This window comes from Coregonus clupeaformis, unplaced genomic scaffold (genome assembly GCF_020615455.1).
Source record: "Coregonus clupeaformis isolate EN_2021a unplaced genomic scaffold, ASM2061545v1 scaf0759, whole genome shotgun sequence".
In the NCBI taxonomy this organism is placed as follows: domain Eukaryota; kingdom Metazoa; phylum Chordata; class Actinopteri; order Salmoniformes; family Salmonidae; genus Coregonus; species Coregonus clupeaformis.
Window position 1 is genome coordinate 197501 of NW_025534214.1, and position 14976 is coordinate 212476.

At 43.9% G+C, this 14976-nt stretch overlaps 1 pseudogene; it reads right to left on the reverse strand.

Moving 5' to 3' along the window:
• Window positions 1-13993, reverse strand: part of LOC123485605 — a 27894-nt pseudogene extending 13901 nt beyond the window's left edge.
• Between the last annotated feature and the right edge of the window lie 983 nt (window positions 13994-14976).

A 14976-nucleotide genomic window follows, 5' to 3' on the forward strand; every position in this document is an offset into this window, starting at 1 on the left:
AAGATTCCTCAGGGAGGTTCTACAGTACATCACTCACCTGGCAGGAGCAGACGGAGCACCTGTCGTTGTCCAGCACCCAGATCTGCCCATTGTGTTTGTGCTTGTTGTCATGGTTACAGTCGCCGGTGCAGTTCTTGCCGTGTGGGCACCTGCAGTCGTAGCCTCCGTCCACGTTGAAACACACCGTATCGTTAGCACATCTGTGTCTGCCTGTCGCACACTCATCTATATCTGTAGAGAGGAGGGACAGAGAGACTATAGGTTAGTGTATGAAGGAGGAGGGACAGACAGAGAGACTATAGGTTAGTGTATGAAGGAGGAGGGACAGACAGAGAGACTATAGGTTAGTGTATGAAGGAGGAGGGACAGACAGAGAGACTATAGGTTAGTGTATGAAGGAGGAGGGACAGACAGAGAGACTATAGGTTAGTGTATGAAGGAGGAGGGACAGACAGAGAGACTATAGGTTAGTGTATGAAGGAGGAGGGACAGACAGAGAGACTATAGGTTAGTGTATGAAGGAGGAGGGACAGACAGAGAGACTATAGGTTAGTGTATGAAGGAGGAGAGACAGACAGAGAGACTATAGGTTAGTGTATGAAGGAGGAGGGACAGACAGACAGACTATAGGTTAGTGTATGAAGGAGGAGGGACAGACAGAGAGACTATAGGTTAGTGTATGAAGGAGGAGGGACAGACAGAGAGACTATAGGTTAGTGTATGAAGGAGGAGGGACAGACAGACAGACTATAGGTTAGTGTATGAAGGAGGAGGGACAGACAGAGAGACTATAGGTTAGTGTATGAAGGAGGAGGGACAGACAGAGAGACTATAGGTTAGTGTATGAAGGAGGAGGGACAGACATATTAGAGGTTAGTGTACAAATACACTTTACCCAGGAGTTAAATCACCGGCGAAAAATAGAAATGGGTGAGATATGTGTCTGTATAATACAATGTTGAGTATAATTCCAGCACCTAATATCCTTGTGCATACCAATACTGTGCTTATACAGGTGAGTCTAGTCCCCCAACTTACCTTCACAGGACTCCCCATTGGCTGAGAACATCCCGTTGTCATGGTAGCCGTCCCGACACTCACAGTGGTACCAGCCAGGCAGGTTGACACAAGTGGCTCTGCTGTCACACTCCACGAAGCCATCAGCACACTCATCAATGTCTGGTGACAGACACACACACAAACAGATGTTTCAGTTTCACGCTTGTTAACACAGGTGTGCCTAATGCACTCATCTTTACATTTGAGGTATGCAACGTCAACTACGCAGCCAGGCCTCCATTATAGAAGCAGTGGCACAGACTGAGGATGGGTATTATTCCCATTCCTGTCATTCATTTAATACATCAAACACTAAGCCCTTTCAGAGGCCCATAATCCCCCTTTAGAACGCAGTCAGGATGGAACAATGTATGGGTCAATTGCTGCTATATCCACAGCACAGGTGGCTGGGTGGTGGGGGCGACTCATAATAATGGCTGGAATGGAGTAAATGGAATGGCATCAAAATATGAAAACCATGTGTTTGATGTGTTCGATACCATTCCATTAATTCCATTCCAGCCATTACTATGAGCCCGTCCTCCCCAATTAAGGTGCCACCGGCCCACCTATGATCCATAGGAGATGGAGGATCATCTCACAGGCCATTGAGCAAAGCCATTTGGATAATGAAGGCTTGGGTCATATAATATCACGCGTCATGGAGCTCTATTAAATCCATCACTGTGTTACATGGAGGGGGTCAATCACCTTAAACCAGAGAAGGATCTCATTTCATTCAACCCTGGTTAATAATCATGAAGACCAGAACATAGATTCACTCCTCTGGCTGTAAACGACATGTGAGCATGTCCAAATAAGTATCACTTGAAAATAGCAAGCTATATTAAATAGTTCTACCTCTGTCACACTGCTCCCGTAGGCGCGCTTTCTTTTATTAATTGTAGACAGTATGAACTCATTGAGATGCAATGAGAAACAGCAGGGGAGATGGTGAAGAGAGAGAGGAGAGAAAAAGAGAGAGAGAGAGAGAGAGAGAGAGAGAGAGAGAGAGAGAGAGAGAGAGAGAGAGAGAGAGAGAGAGAGAGAGAGAGAGATGGCGAGGTAGAAAGAAGGGATTTGTATCCCTGTCTATTTGAGTGACAGTGTGTAGCTCAGCAGGGTCATGGGTGAGGCCTTCTTGTGGATGCTCTGAGTTCCTACTATAGCTCCTGCATTTACATAAGTGTTTAACCCCATGCTCCCCTACTTTACCTGCCTGCCAAGGACAGCCTAGATCTTCTGCACAGATTCTGTCAGACCTGGGCCCTGACAGTAAATCTCAGTAAGTAATAATGGTGTTCCAAAAAAGGTCCGGTTGCAAGGACCACAAATACAAATTCCACCTAGACACCGTACCCCTAGAGCACACAAAAAACTATAGATACCTCGGCCTAAACATCAGCGCCTCAGGTAACTTCCACAAAGCTGTGAACGAAGGGCCTTCTACGGGGCCTTCTACGCCATCAAAAGGAACATAAAATTCGACATCCCAATTAGGATCTAGCTAAAAATACTTGAATCAGTTATAGAACCCATTGCCCTTTATGGTTGTGAGGTCTGGGGTCCGCTCACCAACCAAGAATTCACAAAATGGGACAAACACCAAATAGGAGACTCTACATGCAGAAATATGCAAAAACATCCTCCGTGTACAACGTAAAACACCAAATAATGCATGCAGAGCAGAATTAGGCCGATACCCGCTAATTATCAAAATCCAGAAAAGAGCCATTAAATTCTACAACCATCTAAAAGGAAGCAATTCCCAAACATTCCATAACAAAGCCATCACCTACAGAGAGATTAACCTAGAGAAGAGTCCCCTAAGTAAGCTGGTCCTGGGGCTCTGTTCACAAACACAAACAGACCCCACAGAGCCCCAGGACAGCAACACAATTAGACCCAACCAAATCATGAGAAAACAAAAAGATAATTACTTGACACACTGGAAAGAATTAACCAAAAAAACGGAGCAAACTGGAACGCTATTTTACAGACTCAGTGAGCATAGCCTTGTTATTGAGAAAGGCCGCCATAGGCAGACCTGGCTCTCAAGAAAAGACAGGCTATGTGCACACTGCCCACAAAATGAGGTGGAAACTGAGCTGCACTTCCTAACCTCCTGCCAAATATATGACCATATTAGAGACACATATTTCCGTCAGATCACACAGACCCACAAAGAATTTGAAAATAAATCCAATTTGGATAAACTCCCATATCTATTGGGTGAAATATCACAGTGTGCCATCACAGCAGCAAGATGTGTGACCTGTTGACACAAGAAAAGGGCAACCAGTGAACCCATATTTATGTTTATTTATTTTAACTATTTGCACATTGTTATAACACTGTACATAGCCATAATATGCCATTTGAAGTGTCTCTATTACTTTGAAACCTTTGTGAGTATAATGTTTAATGTTAATTTTGTATTGTTGATTTCACTTTTGTTTATTATCTATCACTTGCTTTGGCAATGTAAACATATGTTTCCCATGCCAATAAAGCCCCCTTATATTGAAATTGAGAGAGAGAGAGAAAGAGAGAGAGAGAGAGAGAGAGAGAGAGAGAGAGAGAGAGAGAGAGAGAGAGAGAGAGAGAGAGAGAGTGAGTGAGTGAGTGAGTGAGTGAGTGAGTGAGTGAGTGAGTGAGTGAGAGAGAGAAGTAGAGAGCGAGAGAGAGAGAGAGATAATACACATAATAATTCACACAGGCACAAACGACCTGAGAACACAGCAGGAAAGGGTGGCCACATCACTCAAGGGAGTGATAGAAAAAGCTTCTTCTACTTTCCCCAACGCACAAGTGGTTATCTCAACCCTGTTACCACGAAAAGACTTCCACTCTGCCACCATACAGCGGGTAAACGCAAGTATTTCCCGTGACTGTGCATCAAAACCAAATGTCTTCCTGGCCCACCACTCCACCCTGGACGTGAACAGCCTTTATGACCAGGTCCACCTATACAAGGCAGCAGTGCCCACCTTCGCCCGGACCCTAAAGGATATCGCCCTCAACCGCAGACCCAACACCTCACACAGGAGCAACAGATCAACAGACACCCCGCCCAGACCAGCGAGACACTCTCCCAGACCTGCGGGACCCCCCCCAGGACCTACACATTGAGGACCCGCGCAGAGAGGACCTACATCCAGACCACAGCACCCTCAACCACATCTACACCCCCACCCCCACCAATTAACTCCCCCCCAAGTCAACCATGCCCACACCCCATTTAGGCCCCCTCAGATCAGACCTATGCCCCTCCTACCCACCCCAAGCCCCCCACTCCCACAAAGAGGGCCTCAACATGAAAGTCACACATACGCCCAGGCCGTGAGCAGGCAAACAGGCCCAACACCCACTCTTACACTAGCCCAAGCCAATGGCATGTACCAGATGCTCAGCAGGCTCTGCTCTCATATTACTGGCCTGAGGCCAAACCACACAACCAACAACATTAGACACTTTATGGAACACAAAGCCTTCACTATTTCATCCTGGAATATCCAAGGCCTGAGGTCATCTGCCTTTGGCCTAAAGAGCAGGAATCTGGACTTCACCAAAGAAATCGGAAATACAGACATTGTCATCCTACAAGAAACATGGTATAGAGGAGACAGACCCACTGGTTGCCCTCTAGGCTACAGAGAGCTGGTAGTCCCATCCACCAAACTACCAGGTGTGAAACAGGGAAGGGACTCAGGGGGTATGCTAATTTGGTATAGAGCAGACCTAACTCACTCTATTAAATTAATCAAAACCGGAACATTTTACATTTGGTTAGAAATTCAAAAGGAAATCATCTCAACTGAGAAAAATGTCCTCCTGTGTGCTACCTATATCCCCCCACTAGAATCTCCATACTTTAATGAAGACAGTTTCTCCATCCTGGAGGGGGAAATCAATCATTTCCAGACCCAGGGACATGTACTAGTCTGTGGCGACCTAAATGCCAGAACTGGACAAGAACCTGACACCCTCAGCACACAGGGGGACAAACACCTACCTGGAGGTGACAGCATTCCCTCCCCCATATGCCCCCCTAGGCAAAACTACGACAACATAACCAACAAAAACGGGTCACGACTCCTGCAGCTCAGTCGCACACTGGGTATGTACATAGTCAATGGTAGGCTTCGAGGGGACTCCTATGGTAGGTACACCTATAGCTCATCTCTTGGCAGTAGTACTGTAGACTACTTTATCACTGACCTCAACCCAGAGTCTCTCAGAGCGTTCACAGTCACCCCACTGACACCCCTATCAGACCACAGCAAAATCACAGTCTACTTGAACAGAGCAATACTCAATCATGAGGCATCAAAGCCAAAGGAACTGAATAATATTAAGAAATGCTATAGATGGAAGGAAAGTAGTGTTGAAACATACCAAAAAACAATTAGGAAACAACAAATTCAATCCATTCTAGACAACTTCCTGGACAAAATGTTCCACTGTAATAGTGAAGGTGTAAACTTAGCAGTAGAAAACCTAAACAGTATATTTGACCTCTGAGCTTCCCTATCAAATCTAAAAATATCTAACAGAAAACCAAAGAAAAGTAATAACAGTGATAAATGGTTTGATGAAGAATGCAAAAACCTAAGAAAGATATTGAGAAACCTATCCAACCAAAAACATAGAGACCCAGAAAACCTGAGCCTGCGCCTTCACTATGGTGAATCACTAAAACAATACAGAAATACACTACGGAAAAAGAAGGAACAGCATGTCAGAAATCAGCTCAATGTAATTGAAGAATCCATAGACTCTAACCACTTCTGGGAAAATTGGAAAACACTAAACAAACAACAACACAAAGAGCTATCTATCCAAAATGGAGATGTATGGGTAAACCACTTCTCCAATCTTTTTGGCCCTATAACAGAGAACAAACAGCAAAAAAATATACATGATCAAATGCAAATCTTAGAATCAACTATTAAAGACTACCAGAACCTACTGGATTCTCCAATTACATTGAATGAACTACAGGACAAAATATAAACCTTCCAACCCAAAAAGTCCTGTGGTGTTGATGGTATCCTCAATGAAATGATAAAATATACAGACCACAAATTTCAATTACCTATACTTAAACTCTTTAACATCGTCCTTAGCTCTGGCATCTTCCCCAATATTTGGAACCAAGGACTGATCACTCCAATCCACAAAAGTGGAGACAAATTTGACCCCAATAACTACCGTGGGATATGCATCAACAGCAACCTTGGGAAAATCCTCTGCATTATCATTAACAGCAGACTAGTTCATTTCCTCAGTGAAAACAATGTACTGAGCAAATGTCAAATTGGCTTTTTACCAAATTACCGTACGACAGACCACGTATTCACCCTGCACACCCTAATTGACAAACAAACAAACCAAAACAAAGGCAAAGTCTTCTCATGCTTTGTTGATTTCAAAAAAGCTTTTGACTCAATTTGGCATGAGGGTCTGCTATACAAATTGATGGAAAGTGGGGTTGGGGGGAAAAACATACGACATTATAAAATCCATGTACACAAACAAAAAAGTGTGCGGTTAAAATTGGCAAAAACACACACATTTCTTTCCACAGGGCCGTGGGGTGAGACAGGGATGCAGTTTAAGCCCCACCCTCTTCAACATATATATCAACGAATTGGCGAGGGCACTAGAACAGTCTGCAGCACCCGGCCTCACCCTACTAGAATCTGAAGTCAAATGTCTTCTGTTTGCTGATGATCTGGTGCTTCTGTCACCAACCAAGGAGGGCCTACAGCAGCACCTAGATCTTCTGCACAGATTCTGTCAGACCTGGGCCCTGACAGTAAATCTCAGTAAGACAAAAATAATGGTGTTCCAAAAAGGTCCAGTTGCCAGGACCACAAATACAAATTCCATCTAGACACTGTTGCCCTAGAGCACACAAAAAACTATACATACCTCAGCCTAAACATCAGCGCCACAGGTAACTTCCACAAAGCTGTGAACGATCTGAGAGACAAGGCAAGAAGGGCCTTCTATGCCATCAAAAGGAACATAAAATTTGACATACCAATTAGGATCTGGCTAAAAATACTTGAATCAGTTATAGAACCCATTGCCCTTTATGGTTCTGAGGTCTGGGGTCCGCTCACCAACCAAGAATTCACAAAATGGGACAAACACCAAATTGAGACTCTGCATGCAGAATTCTGCAAAAACATCCTCCGTGTACAACGTAAAACACCAAATAATGCATGCAGAGCAGAATTAGGCCAATACCCGCTAATTATCAAAATCCAGAAAAGAGCCGTTAAATTCTATAACCACTTAAAAGGAAGCGATTCCCAAACCTTCCATGACAAAGCCATCACCTACAGAGAGATGAACTTGGAGAAGAGTCCCCTAAGTAAGCTTGTCCTGGGGCTCTGTTCACAAACACAAACAGAGCCCACACAGCCCCAGGACAACAACAACAACAACACAACTAGACCCAACCAAATCATGAGAAAACAAAAAGAGAATTACTTGACACATTGGAAAGAACAAACAAAAAAACAGAGCAAACTAGAATGCTATTTGGCCCTAAACAGAGAGTACACAGTGGCAGAATACCTGACCACTGTGACTGACCCAAACTTAAGGAAAGCTTTGACTATGTACAGACTCAGTGAGCATAGCCTTGCTATTGAGAAAGGCCGCCGTAAGCAGACCTGGCTCTCAAGAAAAGACAGGCTATGTGCACACTGCCCACAAAATGAGGTGGAAACTGAGCTGCACTTCCTAACCTCCTGCCAAATGTATGACCATATTAGAGACACATATTTCCCTCAGATTACAGCGATCCACAAAGAATTTGAAAACAAACCCAATTTTGATAAACTCCCTTATCTACTGGGTGAAAAACCACAGTGTGCCATCATAGCAGCAATATTTGTGACCTGTTGCCACAAGAAAAGGGCAACCAGTGAAGAACAAACACTATTGTAAATACAACCCATATTTATGTTTATTTATTTTCCCATTTGTACTTTAACTATTTGCACATTGTTACAACACCGTATATATACATAATATGACATTTGAAATGTCTTTATTCTTTTGAAACTTCTGAGTGTAATGTTTACTGTTAATATTTATTGTTTATTTCACTTTTGTTTACTATCTACTTCACTTGCTTTGGCAATGTTAACACACGTTTCCCATGCCAATAAAGCCCTTAAATTGAATTGAATTGAATTGAGAGAGAGTGAGTGAGAAAGAGAGAGAGAGACAGAGGGAGAGAGAGAGAGAGAGAGAGAGAGAGAGAGAGAGAGAGAGAGAGAGAGAGAGAGAGAGAGAGAGAGAGAGAGAGAGAGAGAGAGAGAGAGAGAGAGAGAGAGAGAGAGAGAGAGAGAAAGAGGGGGGAGAAGAGAGAGAGTGAGAGGGGGAGGAGAGAGAGAGAGGAGGGAGGAGAGAGAACATTGAATGCTCAGAAGACCTTGATTTTGTGAAAGGCTCTGCTGAATGATTGTGTGGTATTCAAAGGTAGTGTCTGTGTTTGTGGTGGTGGGGGTTGAGAGTGTTGTTTCCATTTTCCCAGCAGGTCAAAATGTAGCACTGAGAAACAGGCTGCAGAGGCAGACAGCTTACATGGAGGTAGAGCCACTTATTCTATTTGTTGAAGCATTTACGTTTCAAATCAATTCACCATTTAACTATAGCTACATTTCAAATCAAATCTATACTAAATCTAATCAAAACTATAGCTAAAAATAAAATAAAATAAAATCACCATTAATTGAAAGTGTATTTAATTTACAAAGTATTCAGAGTTCCCTGCTGAATATCAAATCTGAAATCCTATGCTATTAGAAAAGTATAACTAAAATGAACTGGATGCCACTGAATAGCTGGACAAGTAAACAGTGAGGAATGACATACTGTAGAAGTGTCTCTCCATTGCTCAAATCCCTGTCTCCATGCCTCTCTCCCTCCTTCCTCAGAGAATGTGTTAGCATTTAAGTGACTGTTGGTTGAACCAGGTCTTCATGAGGCCCACTGGGAAATCGCTGTGGTGTCTATTCACTGTGTGCGTCCCAATTGGCCCCCTATTCCCTATATAGTGCACTGATTTTAACCAGAGCCCTATGGAATAGGGGGCCATTTGGAACATAGGCACTGTGTGCCTGTCCCCAGGACATCACCGCTCCGACCGTCTGTCGCTGCAGCACTGCAACTCATTTGTCAGGGATATGTCACTGTGTGTGTGTGTGTGTGTGTGTCGGTGTGTGCGTGCGTGCATGTTTGAGTGTGTAAGTGCGTGTGTGTAAGTGCGTGCGCACGTGCATGTCATGTTGACTGAGCTTACAGCAGACTTTTACTTTGAAAGCGAACCAATTCAGACTGCTTGTACACTGTGTTAGAACAAAGTTATGGCAGGCAATTTACACCATGACCCACAAAACGCAGCCTCAATGAAAAGGTGAACTGCAATTACCATTTATAATATCTGGGCTGACTGCTAGCTGGGGACATGGGATCATAAATATGTAGAGGCCATTCCTTTAAAGCAGGAAGAACAATCTCTTGATGTATGATGGTCTATGCATATTATACTATGGGTAGAAAATATTTCATACAGAGATTAAATGATTTGGGGGTCAAGCAATAAACTTGATGATTGTTAATTAATTAATTATTCATCCTTTTAATGGATGAACATCTTTTCAAAGAAAATCAGGATTTGGTTAGACCTGATATATACAGTTAGATCTGATATACAGTTAGATCTCCTCTCCTCTTCATTCCACTCATCCTCCCCTCCCCGCATCTCCTCTCCTTTCCTATCCTCTCCTCTCCTGTCCTCTCCTCTCCTCTCCTCTCCCTCCTCTCCTCTTTCATTCTCAACCACTCCTCTCATCTCCTCTCCTCTCTCCTCTGCTCCTCTCCTCTCTCCTCCTCCTCTCTTCTCCCCTCCCCTCCCCTTTACTCCACTCCCCTCTCCTCTCTGCTCTCTCTTCCTCTTCACTACTATTGAATAACTCCCTCCTAACACTGTTTCTACAGCAACAACCACCACTGTCTCTACAGCAACAATCACTGCCTCTCCAGCAACAACCACCACCACTGTCTCTCCAGCAACAACCACCACCACTGTTGAAGACGGCAACTTGGCATTGTCACGTTTGAAGTCAGGAATGTCTTTGTTGTGTCATCAACCCGTCGCTCGGGAAACTCAGCGCGTTTGCCAAGTGCGTCATAAGCGACACTGCACTCACAGGATTGTGGGTAATGCTTTACAACATTCCCCCCACCAACGCCCCACTCCCCTAATACCGCTCCCAAAAACTTTATCGAGACAAGCTTCACCGAGACGAAAAATAACAAACATAGTGACAGGAAGTCTTATCAAAGAGACTCCACTCTCTACCTCATTAGGATTCTCTCTAACGGAGAGAGAGAGAGAGAGAGAGAGAGAGAGAGAGTAAGAGTGAGTGAGGGAGAGAGAGAGAGAAATATAGAGAGAGAGAGAGAGAGAGAGAGAGAGAGAGAGAGAGAGAGAGAGAGAGAGAGAGAGAGAGAGAGAGAGAGAGAGAGAGAGAGAGAGAGAGAGAGAGATTTAGGAAGAGTGATTAGGAACTTAGGGAGTACATCCATCCACAGAGAAAAACATTTGCATATTCAACTGTCACAGTGGCTTAGATCCAATAGCGGTGGTGTCTCAATCAATCACACTCAACGCACAGAGCGAAGCCGTGTCTTATGATTACTGGAGTGGGAAATAAACATGATACAGGATTTTGGTCTTGAAATTTGCATGACGGGAATATTGGTGTACTGATACAGATAAGCTTCACAGTGGTACCATTTTATTGTTCACTCACTTGGGGATCAAATCAGTACATCACAACTTGAGATGCATGAAGTTTAGTCTTTTCATCTCCTAGTTTCCCATCCAAACTTGTCTAGGCAAGGTCTCAGAAAGAATTCCACACACAGGATCATATTAAGGATGGATGCAGGCACAACATATAAAAACAGAACTAAACCATTGTTAACTTTCAGTTCTCTGTAGCACAGGATAGCTTCTTTAGTAACAAAGAGAAGAATACGAAACATATTAAAATAACATTTCCCTCTTTTCAATGGCAGAGAAAACTGTTCTCCCTCTGTATTCAAACCTCCTCCTACGTCGATATGAGAACAAATACAATTGAGAAATATTAACTTTTATCAAAGCTTTTATCATAAACACATATACTGTGGATAGCAATATCTTCTCTCCCAGTTCCTTTTCACCTGAAGATGTAATATCTGCGGAGACTAATGGATTATGATTTGTATTGTTATCATAAAGCCAGGAGCATATAGATCTTTGTGGTCCTCTGTAGCTCAGCTGGTAGAGCATGGCGCTTGTAACGCCAAGGTAGTGGGTTCGATCCCCGGGACCACCCATACACAAAAATGTATGCACGCACGACTGTAAGTCGCTTTGGATAAAAGCGTCTGCTAAATGGCATATTATTATTATATTGTATCTTAGGATAATAACACAAGCAGGCAATCACACACACAGAGGCTGCAATGGAACAATGCTATTCAATATGCCTCCCTCTCTCTCTCTCTCTCTCTCTCTCTCTCTCTCTCTCTCTCGTGATAAACTGTGTTTACAGAGACAGTGAGATTGTGATCATTTTTAATTTCCCCAAAGAAAACTAGGAGCGGGGCGAAACAACACGCTCCGCCCAAACACACACACACACACACGTACCAAAATATATAAAATATTGGCGAATGTGTCAGATTCATTGGCAGTCTTGCTTATCTCTAAGAACAAACCATTAAATAAAGCGTAGAGTGTTTGTGTGTGTGTGTTGGTGTGTGTGTTTGTGTGTGTGTGTGTGTGTGTGTGTCGGTGTGTGTGAGCCAAAACATTGAGGAATATCTCTGTTCTCACATCCTCCTACGGCAACAACTAACAACAGACCAGGGTTACCACACTTTACCAATACCTCCCTGATTTTACATACAGTCCATACCAGCTGTCACCTATCCTCTTTCCCACTCCCTCTCCCCCCCCTCCCTCCATCCTTCTCTCTCTCTCTCTCTCTCTCTCTCTCTCTCTCTCTCTCTCTCTCTCTCTCTCTCTGCCTGTCTCTCTCTCTCTCTCTCTCTCTCTCTGCTCTCTCTCTCTCTCTCTCTCTCTCTCTCTCTCTCTCTCTTCTCTCTCTCTCTCTCTCTCTCTCTCTCTCTCTCTCTCTCTCTCTCTCTCTCTCTCTCTCTCTCTCTCTCTCTCTCTCTCTCTCTCTCTCTCTCTCTCTCTCTCTCTCTCTCTCTCTGCCTGTCACTCTCTATCTCTCTCATTCTCTCTCTCCTCTCTCACTCTCCCTCTCTGCTTCTCTCTTTCGTTCTGTCACTCACACATTGAGGCATGTGGGTGTTTGCAGTATCACTAATGATGGTGAAATGCACAGGCAGATGTCTTGCTAAGAGCTGCCGGGTGTGTGAGATCAACCCCACCTCCCCCCACCTACCCCTAACTCCCCCGTCCTCCCCCACTTGTGTTCTTACCTGTCTCACACCTCTTTCCAGTGAACCCCTGTTGACAGATACAGGTGTCCGGGTTTACACAGGATCCTCCGTTCTGGCACAAACCATCACACAAAGCTGGTGTGGAGGGACATAGGAGTGAGGAATCAGTCTCTATTGAGCTACTTACAGCAAGAGCACACAGTAACTGGGCAGATAATGCTATGTTGGTGCCTTCCTAGACATACAGTAACTGGGCAGATAATGCTATGTTGGTGCCTTCCTAGACATACAGTAACTGGGCAGATAATGCTATGTTGGTGCCTTCCTAGACATACAGTAACTGGGCAGATAATGCTATGTTAGTGCCTTCCTAGACATACAGTAACTGGGCAGATGATGCTATGTTGGTGCCTTCCTAGACAACAGATGTAGTTATAATGCATGATTAGATAATTTAGTGCAGGGATTCCCAAACTCAAGGGGGTGCATGTTTTGTTTTTGGCCCTAGCACTACACAGCTGATTCAAATAATCAACTAATCATCAAGCTTTGATCATTTGAATCAGCTGTGTAGTGTAGCCCTTTGGGCCCCGAGGACAGAGTTTGGGAAACGCTGATTTAGTGGATGCAAAGACAGGTGTTGTTGAAATGTAGTGTAACTGCAAGGGCTGTATCTGGAAGTTTCTGTTTTATTGAATCATCATGTTGATTGGTGAATGATCTGTTCTCGGGCACCAATGAGAATGAGACCCTGGTCTCCATTGGGCCCCTGAATAAAATGAAATACATGTTCAAGTGTCTGTGCAGAGACAGATAGACACAGGAAGGAAGTGTGTGGGAGTGTGTGTGAGTGTGTGTGAGTGTGTGAGTGTGTGAGCGTGTGAGTCTGTGCGTCAACCGCGTGTGTGTACTTAAATGCGTTATGTGTGTGTACGTGTGTGCGTGTCTGAGAGTGTAAAGTGTGTATGTATACGTGTGTGTGTGTGTTTTCACCTCTGCAGACTGTCCTGTTGCCTACATAGCTTGGTTTACAGGAGCAGCTGTGGCCCCCCACCATGTTGAAACAGATTGCATTCTCGTCACAGCTGTGATGACCTGTCGTACACTCATCATGTTCTGGATGGAGACAAGAAGAGAAGGATTACTACATTTATAACACACACACACCTCCATTCGACCCTCTTATCTATACAGTAGTCAGCTAGTAAGTGTGTGTGTGTGTGTGTGTGTGTGTGTGTGTGTGTGTGTGTGTGTGTGTGTGTGTGTGTGTGTGTGTGTGTGTGTGTGCGTGCGTGGCGTGCGGCAGGGTGCGTGGCGGTGGCGTGCGTGGCGTGCGTGCGTGCGTGTGTGTGTGTAGTGTGTGTGTGTGTGTGTGTGTGTGTGTGTGTGTGTGTGTGTGTGAGTTCCAGACCCACCTCTGCAGACCTTGCAGCAGCTGAAACATGTGATTCTCTGATGTCTAAGATGCTTAACAGGCAGTCTGAACATGTCCCTCAGGTAACCAGGGAAGTAAGAGAAACGCTCTTAATTGGCAGAAAAGTGGGAGATCATTTTGTTGCTCAATTAAAGTTTTGCATTTTAATCTTTTAAAAAATTCATAAAGGCAGATGTGTGAGAAAAAGAGAGAGAGTAGAGAGTAAAGAGAGAGAGAGAGAGAGAGAGAGAGAGGAGAGAGAGAGAGAGAGAGAGAGAGAGAGAGAGAGAGAGAGAGAGAGAGAGAGAGAGAGAGAGAGAGAGAGAGAGAGAGAGAGAGAGAGAGAGAGAGAGAGAGAGAGAGAGAGAGAGAGAGAGTAGGCAGACCTGGCTCTCAAGAGAAGACAGGCTATGTGCACACTGCCCACAAAATGAGGTGGAAACTGAGCTGCACTTCCTAACCTCCTGCCAAATGTATGACCATATTAGAGACACATATTTCCCTCAGATTACAGCGATCCACAAAGAATTCGAAAACAAACCCAATTTTGATAAACTCCCTTATCTACTGGGTGAAAAACCACAGTGTGCCATCACAGCAGCAAGATGTGTGACCTGTTGCCACAAGAAAAGGGCAACCATTGAAGAACAAACACCATTGTAAATACAACCCATATTTATGTTTATTTATTTTCCCATTTGTACTTTAACTATTTGCACATTGTTACAACACTGTATATATACATAATATGACATTTGAAATGTCTTTATTCTTTTGGAACTTCTGAGTGTAATGTTTACTGTTAATATTTATTGTTTATTTCACTTTTGTTTACTATCTACTTCACTTGCTTTGGCAATGTTAACATACGTTTCCCATGCCAATAAAGCCCTTAAATTGAAAATTGAATTGAAATTGAATTGAATTGAGAGAGAGAGAGAGAGAGAGAGAGAGAGAGAGAGAGAGAGAGAGAGAGAGAGAGAGAGAGAGAGAGAGAGAGAGAGAGAGAGAGA